Source organism: Callorhinus ursinus, unplaced genomic scaffold, assembly GCF_003265705.2.
Source record: "Callorhinus ursinus isolate GAN/ISIS: 27379988/994484 unplaced genomic scaffold, GSC_fseal_2.0 scaffold6, whole genome shotgun sequence".
Taxonomy (NCBI): domain Eukaryota; kingdom Metazoa; phylum Chordata; class Mammalia; order Carnivora; family Otariidae; genus Callorhinus; species Callorhinus ursinus.
Window position 1 is genome coordinate 42829528 of NW_027397068.1, and position 12510 is coordinate 42842037.

The 12510-nt window shown below is 42.9% G+C and overlaps 1 long non-coding RNA gene across 2 annotated transcripts in view; it reads right to left on the reverse strand.

The window, feature by feature from the left end:
• Window positions 1–3327: 3327 nt before the first annotated feature.
• LOC141372985 (uncharacterized) overlaps window positions 3328–12510 on the reverse strand; it is a 147319-nt gene continuing 138136 nt past the window's right edge. For both annotated transcript variants that reach the window (XR_012378556.1, XR_012378557.1), the window contains 2 exons: window positions 3803–3877; window positions 3328–3682 (listed from right to left, as the gene is read on the reverse strand). This is a non-coding gene — a long non-coding RNA (uncharacterized lncRNA). The remainder of the gene's footprint in view (window positions 3683–3802; window positions 3878–12510) is intronic.

Genomic DNA, 12510 nt, shown 5'->3' on the forward strand with positions numbered 1-12510 from the left:
GAGGTGTATATAGCTTTAACAGATCCAGGACACTTATCTCAAGCTGAGAGTGTAATTTCATGGCAATAATTTGTTTAAAGTGTTGCTGATTGCTTCCTATTTCTCCCTGTTAATGACTTTTGCACCTTTCCACTGTTCCTTTTATATGGGCTGCTCTGGCAATTGCCCTACAGGAGGCTGTTTAGACAACACAGGGCCTTTCAACAGGCTTCTGGGAACTACACTGGACACTCCCAAGATCTGAAAAGTCTCTTTCATACAGATTCTTCCTTTTTTGGAGAAAAAGGGTTGGGTTTGGTTTTTTAACCTTCTGTCAATGCATTGCTCCCTCACAATTACTAGTACTCCTGTAGTGTGTAGATTCAGAACACAGCTGAGCAAAGCTAATTTGCTGTTCATAAATTTCCTGGTGACTGAAACCAGCTTGAGAGAGGTGGTGTGGAGTGCCTGGGTTTGGACATGTGAAACAGTACATCTCCTTTAGGTTGGAAGTCTAATGTGGAATGTCTTGGAAGGCGTGTTAGTGGTGAGAGGGTCATTCGAGAGCCTTTTAATCTTCACTTTTTAAAGGAACTCGTGCTTGCAAATTTTGGCACAGTATATTCCTCCCCTATTGGCAATGATTTCAAATTTGAATGACGAAGGAGGTTTTTCCATATTTCATGGAGAAAAGTAAATAGTGTGTTCCTCGGGTCACCAGGGAACATAATGCACGAACATGCCAGAGAATAAGGGGCACACAGCAAACTACCGACACTGTGTTCAGCCTGTTCTCTTCTCATTTGGTTGCAACCCATCTGTTATTCCTATTTATTCACCTTCTCCCAGCCATCGCTGTTCTATGTTCGCTGCCCTTCACCCCCACTTTAATGCCACCAGCGGCGGGACAGGCCGGGGATCAGGGAAGGGGACCCACAGCAAACACCCCGGGCTGCTCAGGTTCAGGTATTTGGTTCCACTGACCAAGTTTGCTGTTTCAGCCCAAAGATGAACGTGATTGAGGAACAGAATAGAGATCCAAGATACGGCACATGCGTCAGCACCACCGTGACAGTCCAGGCTCTGAATCACGAGGCACTTTAATCCCTCAATGGCAAACCCACCTAAGGAAAGGGACACCTGAAACCAGACCAGGAAATATTTGTGCAGGAGGCAGGAAACTCGATCCACCCTGCTTTTCTCAGTCACTAAGATTCTCATTAACAATATGGCTAAGTCCTAACTCCGAAAACAGTGTTCTCTACCTCCCGGGTCAATCATCCCAAAATGTTACATGGGAGAGTTTACCAGTGCTGTCATCTCAAGATTCCTTTCTATACTTTTTGGTTCACTTTCAGGAAAGTCTTGTCCTCAGGGTCCAACACTTTCCTGCTACTGCATCCTTGCTATTTAGGAAAGAAAATAATTTCCACGGCCTCAGTCTCTGGAGAAGTTGATGACCTCAGTTCACTTCAGAGTCACACAAGAATCAACCTCATCACATGTACGTTTCATTCATTCATTCTTCCAGTAAACAAATATAATTGTAGGTGGTGAGTGGGAGGGACAATAAGCACAGTAAGTAAATTACCTCATATGTTAGAAGGCAGTAAGTGATATCAAACAGTTAAATAGGGTTAGTGGGTGGAGAAGCAAGTGGTAGTACAAATAGGGTCATCATAGTGGATCTCATGAAGGAGGAGATGCCTGAGTCAAGTCCTAAGGAAGGGGAGAGAGTTTCCAAGCAGACATCGAGGACAGAGCGTTAAAAATGAGCTACAGCAAATGCCCGATGACAATAGAATACCTAATGTGATCTGGAAGCAACAAGGAAGCCACTAGGCTGGGATCTGACTAAGAGGGGGAGAGGAGTAGGCAATGAGGTCAGAAAGATAACAAAGGCTTTATTGGCCCTTGGGTGGACTTGGAATTTTCTTCAAAGCCAAGTGGAAAGTCTTCTAAAAGGTTTTGAATAGATGTGTGCAATGACCTAACTTCCATTTTCAATAGATCTCTCTGGCTGGCCTGTTGAGAACAGACTGTGTGTGTGTGTGTGTGTGTGTGTGTGCACTTGCATATGTATGTGTGTGTGTGTGTGCGCGCGCGTGCCTGTGTGTGTGTGTGTTGGAGGGTGGATGGAGGAAGGAGCAAGAGGAGTTAGGAGCCCACTTAATCCAAGCAAGAGATGCTGACAGCTCCACCAGAGTGGTAAGAGTGGAGGTGGGACAAAGGAATCAGATTCTGGAAAGATTCTGAAAGTAGAGCTGGCAAGATTTCTGATGCATTGGTTGTGAGAAGAGCATAAACGGAGTCAAGGATGACAGGGTCTGTTAACCTGAGCAACTGTGAAGACGGAGTTACCATCACCTGAGATGAAGTAGCAGTGGGTAGCAGAGGTCAGACTGCAGAGATCAGAAGTTTAGTTTAAGATACATTGAGTTTAATAGATTTCTATCATTTAACAATGATTACAATATATTACAATAATCTTATATGCTATCCCATGACTTTACAGATTGTAAACATTGAGATTTGCACTTTGTACATATCTAGAAAAGCTAAAAAGTGGTCATTAAGAAGATGAAAGCTGAAAAGCAGCCGAGGATCTGCAGACAGTGATTCTATGCACTAATCTTATCAGTAAGTTAAGAAAGTACACTATCTTTTTTGGAGGAAACCACTGGATGTTAGACAAACTCCTTACTTAGGGAAATTGACCAGCTTGTTCTGATGAATGTGATTTCTTTATCCCCCCGGCCCCCCTGCCAGCCTCACACAGGATATCCTGTGCACAGAGCATAGTAGAGATAAGACAGTGAGCCGAGGCTCACAGTTGTGGCTCTTTGGGAAAGCCTACAGAAGCTGCCAAATCCAGAACACAGATCAGAGAAATAGGGCTTTCCCCCCGAACTGACAGTTTCCATTCCAAAATAGTCCAAACTTATGCTTGAAGTAGTAGGAGCAAGAAGGTTTCATGGTTGGATGAAACACAGTTTCTTATGGTAAAATATACAGGAAATGTCTGGAAACTCAAGCAAGCAACTCTATGGGATAGGTAATTTTTGTGGGGCTACAGAAGGATGGAACAAAGAAAATAACGAGCCGCTCTGCCCCTTCAGCACACTAGTTTAATCCTAACCAGATCTGGAAATTTGGTGTGGGTTGGTACCATCCAGGGAAGGAACTCATTGAAAATTCCGATGGTCCCCACTGTGTCTTATTCCAAGGACAAAGGACCCACAGAGTTAATGTTTTTCTCTGTTCTTCTCTTTGGAACGGTGGCTCCCATAAAATAATGAATTCTTGTTGAATAAAGAAGAAACTAATGACTGTTTGGGCTCCAGAAATCAGTAAGTTATTAGATAAAACAGGTGGATCAGTAAGTGGCTTTAAGAAGAGAACTAACATGAGCACAGCACAAGGTATAGAGAAGTTGAGTCACTATGTTGTACACTGGAAACTAATGTAACGTTCTATGTCAACTATATCAAATAAAAGAATGAAAATTAAGAAAAAAGAAGAAGAAGAAGAGACCTAACAATCATGTGGCTCAAAGAGCAAAGACATTTATTCCTTTCTTATGTAACAACTCCAAGGTCAGAATTTCATGCCAGCAGGCAACTCTGATCCCTGTGGCCACTCAGGAACCCAGGCTGATGGTAGCTCTGCCATCTTGTAAATGAGGTATTCAAGGTCACAATTCCTGGAGAAAAGGGGGAAAAAGTAGAAGTTTAAGCTCAGGGAGCTCCTCTTAAGCAAGTGAAGCAGAAATTGTACACTTCCTTTCTGTACACATTTCATTGGCAAGAAGCAAGATACATACCCAACCTTTGCTGTAGAGGATGCTGAGGAATGCAGTCCTGGCAGAGTACTCACATTGCCAGTTATAGCTCTGTTACTAAGGAAGAAGATGAGAGCACAGTTTGTAAGGATAGTTAGCTGCTTCCACCCCAATAGCATTCTTGACTTGAAGTGGACTGGGGAATCCACACTGAGCCAAGGGAAGGGAAGGCATTTGTCTGAATAAAGCTGTGCCCTGTAAAACTGGCCTTTGACCCCATTACCACTCCAACTCTCCTAACCTACGTAGAACTATACAAAGGGCAGACATTCTGTGAAATTCTCTAAGGAGAGATTTCAGATTATCAGGGCGTTCAAGAACCTGACCTTGAACCTGACCTCAAGACCCTAATGTCCCAGGATCCCAATTTATTTGGACACTTGACCAGTATCGATGTGTATAGCCTGGGTAGCCAAAATAAATTAGATATAGCTGGAGAACGCCCCCCCACACACACACCACACCCCATCGCACCAACAATAGCAAACTACTAACATCTCTCTTTAAAAGTTGCTATTTTTGTACCATTTAACCACACAACAGGTTACTTGCCCATGTACTATGGATTAGAGAAGGCTCTAGTTCAACCAAGAGTCTGAGAATAACCCAGGTTAGCAAAACATTTGGCCCCTTTACCAGAGAACAGATGAACTTGGAATCATTGCTAATTTTTATTGCGTGCTTACTACCTGCTAGGGTTCGATATCTATCATCTCATCCTGACCGCCAGAGCTTTCCTATAAAATCTTTTTTTTTTTTAAAGATTTTGTTTATTTATTTGACAAAGAGAGACACAGTGAGAGAGGGAACACAAGCAGGGGGAGTGGGAGAGGGAGAAGCAGGCTTCCCGCCGAGCAGGGAGCCCGATGCGGGGCTCGATCCCAGGACCCTGGGACCATGACCTGAGCCGAAGGCAGACGCTTAACGACTGAGACACCCAGGCGCCCCTGTCCTATAAAATCTTTATGAAGATGTGGAAACTGACCCTCAGAGAAGCTAGGTAACTTGCCTACAATCTCATAAGTAATGAGTGATTGAGCCAGAATTTGAACAGACATTTGACTGTAAAATCCACATTCTTCCCTCTGTACTACGCTGCCTCCAATGCAACCAGGGCTAATTTGCATTTGAGTCCGATGCGGAGACCAGTGTACATGATAACTGGGGATCACCTTGTGGCGCAGAGGTTATATTATTCTGTGTGGTTCTAGTAGAGCCAGAAAAAAGTGGAAGGAAGGCACGGGAACATAGACTTGAGAAGGAACAAGAGCTTCCCAACAGTCCCCGCTGCCTGATGGTAGTGTCAGCTCCCACACACAGCAGTGAGCGCTGCAGCGCTGAGCGTCTTCATGCAGAGGCTCAGCAAACATTCGTCTGAGTCTTGCAATGAAAAGTAAATTTGGTGACTTCTAAGGTCCCTTCCAATTCTGTGCTTCCTCTACTTCAAATGTATATGACATCCTTTTGTTTCCTTTAAAAACTTTTTGCTTACTTAGGATAATTACAGTTTTGGTTAAGAGACTTGGATAACTGACGATCTGCTTTCTGAGCCCATTTTAAGCCCTGTCAATGATCATAGAACATAATTTAGAAACAGTAGAGCATATAGGTTGAGAATTTATTCTTATACTCAGATCACTGGTCCACTGATTCCAAAACTTACTAGCTGTGTCACTTAAGCTCTACAGCTTTCAGCTTCCTCAACTGTAAAAGGGAGGAATGAGGTCTCTCGAGCTGTTTTACTGTATCTCATGGCATGTTATTTATAAAATTCCTAGCATAGCCCCTGGGACACAGGAAGGGCTCAGTAAGCCTCACCAACACTTGTTATTTTTGTTGATTATAGCCATCCTAATGGCATGAGATGGTATTTCATTGTGGTTTTGGTTTGCATTTCCCTAATGATGAGTGATGCTGAGCATCTTTTCATGTGCTTGTTGGCCATCTGGATGTCTTCTTTGGAGAAATGTCTATTCACGTCCTTTGTCCATTTTTAATCAGATTGGGGGTTTTTGTTGTTATTGTTGTTTACTTATGGGAGATCTTTACATATTCTAGATCTTAACTCCTTATCAAACTTATGATTTGCACATAGTTTCTCCCAATATATGGGTTGTCTTTTCACTCTGTGGATTGTGCCCTTTGATCCTCAGAGATTTCCACTTTGACGTAGTCCAATTTATCTATTTTTTCTTTTGTTGCCTGTGCTTTTGGTGTCATATGCATGCCTAAACTGATATTTTCTGCATTGGGCTAATAAGACAAGAATCACTACCTCTTTCACAGACTGTCCGGGAATCCAAAACCTTCGCCTCAAACATTCCCAAGGGAGCTCTGCAGAACTGTGAGTAAATAAACAGAGCGAACCCTGTTGCAGGAACACCACCGAGGCTGCTAGGCATAAAATTGGAACCCCTTGTTTGTTTATTTGGCAGCCTGTGCATTGAATCCAGGGGGCACTGAGATGCTGGGCCTCCGCTTGAGAAGGGCCTTCAGCTCAGCCCTGTTTGCTGTCACCAGCGGGACAAGCAGCCTGTGTGGAGGGTCATGTGTCAGTGAGTAATCACTAAGAAAAGCAACTCTCTGAAGGGCTGATCAACACGTCAGGGTCAGGATGCATCACACGGACATGTGGATGCCTTTGCGTGTGTGTGTGCATTTTAAGTACCTATTAAGATCTGTCAAACATGATCAAGTGTCTTTAATTAAGTGACTGGGCCAGCCTGTATGCACGCATATGCGACTGTTCATTTCTACCCGCTTGTAACTTAATAAACATGTTCTATGGCATTTCATGTTATCTTATTTACCTAAGCAAGCAAATAAAATGTTGAAAGAATTTTTTTCTTTGGCCCACTCTCCGGATGCCAGTAAACGTTTTTATATTCACACACACAAAACTCTCTCCCGCTATTCATGTTGCCAAATTAGAATTCAGAATCTAGAGGTGGGTGCACACTCACTGAACTGTCAAATGTCTCCAGTGAATTTTGTTTATTTGTTGCCAGTGCTCTGACTAGCATTTGAAACAACCCATTGTGTCTAGCACTACTTCTCTTAATTTTTAATCCTGTGTATATTTCAAGGGGAATTTAATCCATCTGGTTCTGATTCATTTACTCTTAACTCATCAAAGTGGTGCTTTGCAATTGATGTTTGATGTCCAGAATGCCTTGTGGGTTTTTAGGTCATTATGAAGATTCCCTCCCTCCCTCCCTCCCCACCCCGCCCGCCTGCCCATCTGCCCCCTCTACAGTACTGGTCATAATCAAGAGGTTATATTTTATTTACCTGACATAGTTTCAAATAATCAGAAATGTGTCACAATTTTGGAGTGTGATAAAGTGTAAGGCCCTGGGTGGCAGGTTGCTGGGGGCTGTGTGTGCTCAGCAGGGCCTGGCTGCTCGGAAAGCAAGGCCACACACTTGTGCTGTCCCCTGGCTTGGGGTCTGTGCACGCAGTGGATGTCCCTAGGCACTGGGAACAGTGTTCTGAAACTTCTTTCATCTAGCGCTCACACACATGACGCCACAACACTCCTGTGCCCGTAGCACACACAGACATAAACGGGCCCCAAGACAAAGCTTTTTCATCATGCATGCAGTCCCTTTGTGATTACTTCAAAACAAGCTCTTAACTCAATAAAGCCCTGCTCTATCAGGAAAACAACATGCTCCATTGCTCATGCTCTTCCAAATTCTACCAACAGAAAATTTTCTACCATCATCTCAAGGCTTTGGTGCTTCTCTAAGTCTTTCAAAGACAGCCACAGAATATGTTTATTTTTTCCCCACAGACTATCTTAAATAGTAGAGCTTAAATATCTCTCATGATAAGAAAACTCAGTCTATTATTTCAAAAAATGGTGCAGAATTTTAGCATTGGAAGTGGTCTTTAAAATCATGTAATCTTTAGGGGCGCCTGGGTGGCTCAGTCGGTTAAATGACCGGCTCCTGATTTCAGCTCAGGTTGTGATCTCAGGGTTATGAGATCGAGCACTGAGTCAGGCTCCGTGCTGGGTGTGGAGCCTGCTTAAGATTCTCTCTTGCTCTCCCTCTGCCCCCCCTTTAAAAAGAATCATGTAATCTTTAAAATGTCCACTATCCATAAATCTCCGTACACTAACTTGCCCCTTTTATTTCTGTGTTTGTTCTTTCTTTTAAATATGTAGTGACATGTGGTCACGGCCTTAGGTGGCTTCTCTATTCACCAGTTACTCAAAAACACTTATTGACCACCTACATTGTATTGGGTGGCTGCTAGGCCCTGAGGCTTTCTCTGCAAGAAGCAAGCCTATCCTTGCCAGAGCTACTCATGCATTCCCTGCCTACTGAAAGCTAACAGCTCAGAGCCCTTCTCCACTGTGTCCTCGTGAACCAGCTTCATGTGTACGCACCTTGGGACAAAGCAGATGAGAGGTAAAGCGCTGCCCGCTCAGTCACAAATGCTTCTTGCTTTCTCTTAAAAATGGTCTCCTAAGGGGCACCTGGGTGGCTCATTCGGTTAGGCGTCTGACTCCTGATTCCAGCTCAGGTAGTGATCTCAGGGTTGTGAGATGGAATCCGGCATCAGGCTCCACCCTAGGTGTGGAGCCTGCTTAAGGTTCTCTCTGCCTCTGCCTCTGCCTCTCCTGCACCCACACTCGTGCACTCTCTCTCTCTCTCCCTAAAAAAAAAAAAAGTCTCCTAATCCTAAAATCCTTTTCTTTTGCAACATCAAACACCCCTGAAGGCATGAACATTTACATAAACTCTAGTACTCCAGATATCACAGTGCATCACAGCTCAACCCTCTGCAAGTTGAAGATTTTACTGGTGCTTTTACCCCTTAATGTGAATGTGGGATTCTTAGAAGTGAGAAGGTGGTAGTCCATTACTGGCAACTTCGCCCTTGCAGTATTTACTTTTATCAGTTCACAGAAACAGAAAGCTTCTACTTTTTGAGCTGACTTTTGCCAGCTTTTCACCTCCCTTACCAACTGTGTTTTACTGTCATACCATGAAGGAAGTGTTCAGGCTACTGATTCATATTGCAGTGAGGTCATCTGAATTTTTAGGACTTTGAATAGGAATCATATTATGAAAAGAATGAGCCTTGCTCAAACCAGACCAGCTGAGAGCTTATCTTACAAGGACATGGGCTTGCCAGTGGGTGGAGGAGATGACCACTGCAGCCTTTTTTCCTTCTCCACTGGAGTTAAGCAGATGTGGTTAGTCACTGTGCAAGGGGGCGTGTGGAAGTGTGAGTATTCATGTTTATGTGTGGTTGCCAGATCTAAATCAGCCAGGCAGTAATTTCTCTGGGAGCCCAATGTGGGCACTAAATTTTGCACTCACCCACCAAATGGGTACACATGCCCCTTAATCTGTCTTCCTGCAGGAGGGCTCTGCTGGCACCATCCAGCCTGAGCTTGGGGCCAACCTTTCCTTAGAGCCCCTTCCCATGAGTTACAGCCTGCAGCATGGGGGCTGAATAGAAAACAGCCTCCAGAAACCCCACTGGAAGGGCTGACCGGAATTCAACCTAATGTTGAGAATGGCAGGAAAGCTTCTATTATTCTACTTCATTCTATCTGCTGGGAGGCAGTGTGGCGCCTGGAGTCTGACTGAGCTTAACTCATTTCCCTGGATTTCCGAGTCTCAGCCCCAGTGCCTATGAAAGCCGAATATCTCACTCCTGAGGCTCACTACACTTCCTGATATAGGATGCACTTGCCTGTCTCCTGGTGACCTTACACACTAATAAAGGAGTCATAATATGACCTAGACAAGATTTTCAAGCCAACCGGAATGCAAATGATTGACGGGAGTGCTTTCAGTTATCTCTGTTTGTCCTGGCACGCTGGCAGGGCTCTTTTCATTCTGGTGGGGGGGGGGGGCTGGCTTCACAGTGTAGCACAGCCTGGGCCGCCCACTGGCGGCGCTTAATGCCGAGGTGTGGCCGGAGAAAGTCTGCCACAGACTGGGAGCCCACAGGCACCAGCGATGGTTTTTGCTCTCTTTCCCCCAGCTGTCTGGAAGGAGAGCTATGGCGCTTGGGAAACAATTCTTGAGTGTGAATTGTCCCCAGTTCCGGGCATGTGGTTAGAGGAGCGAATTCTCTCACCGACTTTTTGCACCGCTGACCGCTTTGGTCACCTCTGCCTGCCTTCTCTCAAAGGTTATCAAAGTGATGAGCGTTTCTGCAGGAAGGTCGCAATTACAGACCCATCCTTTCTTCTTTTATATTTTTTTACAGTAAGATAAGTGTTTGATCTGATGCATAATGTGGATCAGGGAGGAAGCTATCTACTCGAATCACAAATCAGGACTGGGGAGATTGCTGGCATCATGTCCCCCGTGTTCTGTGTGTTTAAGCTTGAATTCCTCTTTCTTGAGAAAGGCTCCTACACTCCCATTATTCCTCTTTCTGTTAACATCATACACTTACATTCAGTGGGTGAATTTATATCAAACTGGACAGAGAGGCAGGCTGCCCACCCTTTTGTATTTGGAGAGTGTCCACGGAATAGTCTACAGGCCAGGCTAAGAGTTCTTGTGAAACCTGCCCTGGGAGTTTCAGTCTGCCGTCCTCAAGGACCAATAGCCAAAGGTGATCTATCACAGCCATGACCAAGAATTGCCAGCCTATATAAACAAAAGCAAATGGAGTCCGAGTCCTCCATCCAGTGTTTAACAGTCAGACTACAATGACATGGTTATTCTCCATGATAGCAGCCTCCAGCAGGAGAGGGTGGCTTCTCTATTGTCCTGTCATGAGTCTGTGACTTGCTGAGCCCTCCCTGGACCTATTTATAAGTTTATCCGAAGTTACTATATCTTGGAGTAACGAGCATTCAATTTTAATATGTACTACGTGTCAGTTTTTCTTTTATTTGTTTTATCATTATCTTTTGCCATTTTGCAAAGTACGTCTGGATTTGGCAATTTGATGAATAAGTTATTCTAAAAGTTCCCTTCAAGATTTTACATATTTCTAATGTATTTCCCATAATACTTACATATCTATACCTATGTTGAAGAATTCCACCACTTCTTTTTCATCTGTTCTATTAGATTCAGATTTAACTAATGCTTTTGAGTTTCTACTATATGCTGGGCACTGTGTTAGATTCTTTATCATCATCAATCATCATCATCATCATCATCATCATCATCATCATCATTATCCCTGACATTTATTATGTGCTTACTGCATGTTAGGCACTGTTGAAATACTTGATATAAATTATCTCATTTAATTCTTATAATAATCATACAAAAAGTTTTCTCTCACTTACCAGGAATAACTTTATGGGTTTATATTGTGATCCTTACTCTACGGATGATAATTCTGAGGTTCAGAAAATTTTAAGCACCTTACTTAAGGCCAGGGACCAAACACCAAGATTCACATATCCATAGGTGGAAGACCCATATCCATACAGAACATCCCATTTAGCTGTATTGCATAAATCCATAGAAAACTAGCTTTGGTCCTATCAGATGCTTGCTTCATCTAGCCAGTCCTTAGAGCTGGGTTGTTTCTAGTATGTTTTTATGTTTATTTTTTTAAACTAAATATCTGTATTCTTTCTTCTATTGGTTTGTTGTAGATGGATACGGACATATAGGAAAGTTAAACCTGATACAGTATGTGAATACACCATAAATGTAGAAAAGCAGATCCAACCATCCAATTCACAACATGGTATAAACATACTTTCTCATCAACCAGAAGGTTACCAATTCCATGTTCTACACAAATAAAAAATATAAAACCATGGTTGGTACTGCTAGAACTTACTTTAGTGTATTTGCTATGTTTGGTTACTCTTATTTTGATTATGGAAATGTTACAACATATTAGTGATCTTCTATTGAGAGGAAATTCTCCATAAAATAATCTGGAGCTAGAAACTGAAGTGAATTTTTAAAAATTATTTAAATATGTGCATGTTCAAATGGCTTTTTCTTTTATTTTCCTTTAAATTCATGCCCATTTCTTTAATCCTTTCTTCCAAAGCCTTATTTTCCATCCTTTTAATCACCTTTGAAGACCCTCCAAGTTCTCTGTCTCTCTCAAGTTGTGAAGCCCAGAAATGAGAACAACGTCCCATCACTGAATAAGACATGGCAGCTAAGGATTCATCCTCTTGTATTCTAAATTCCCCGCATTGTGCTCAACAAATCACCATACTCTAACATGTTGCCTCTTCACCACAAAAAATAATTTCCATATATATTTTTTTAACACATGGGTTAAAATTTACAAGTGCATGGTCTGGTTTTCTTTTTGAATTAAACCATTTGCCTTTCACCCTTAACCTCAAACCAAGGTTGGTTCTGTTTTTGCCTGTCACTCAGTTCAGAGGTATCTACATACTTTGTGCTTGCTCTGTTCCTTTAGTCCAGACTTTTACTTTAAACAGGATCTCAGAATCATAACCTGTGGAATAAATATTTTCTCAGGATAACACAGTGACCTAGTAATAGTGATTGTTGTAGCCCAGTCCCCAAATGTAGCTGGTGCGGATTTTCACATGCAAGTAACATTCTCTGCAAAACGCTATGCCCGCCTGTTTTTAAATCAACAAGCTCCTAACAAATTTGGTGTCATTTGCAGATGAGAAAGCTGGGCTTGATGATTGTTTCAATCACATAACCAGCTCTGCCTCAATTCTGCTCTATCTAGAGGGAGGAAGGCTGAGA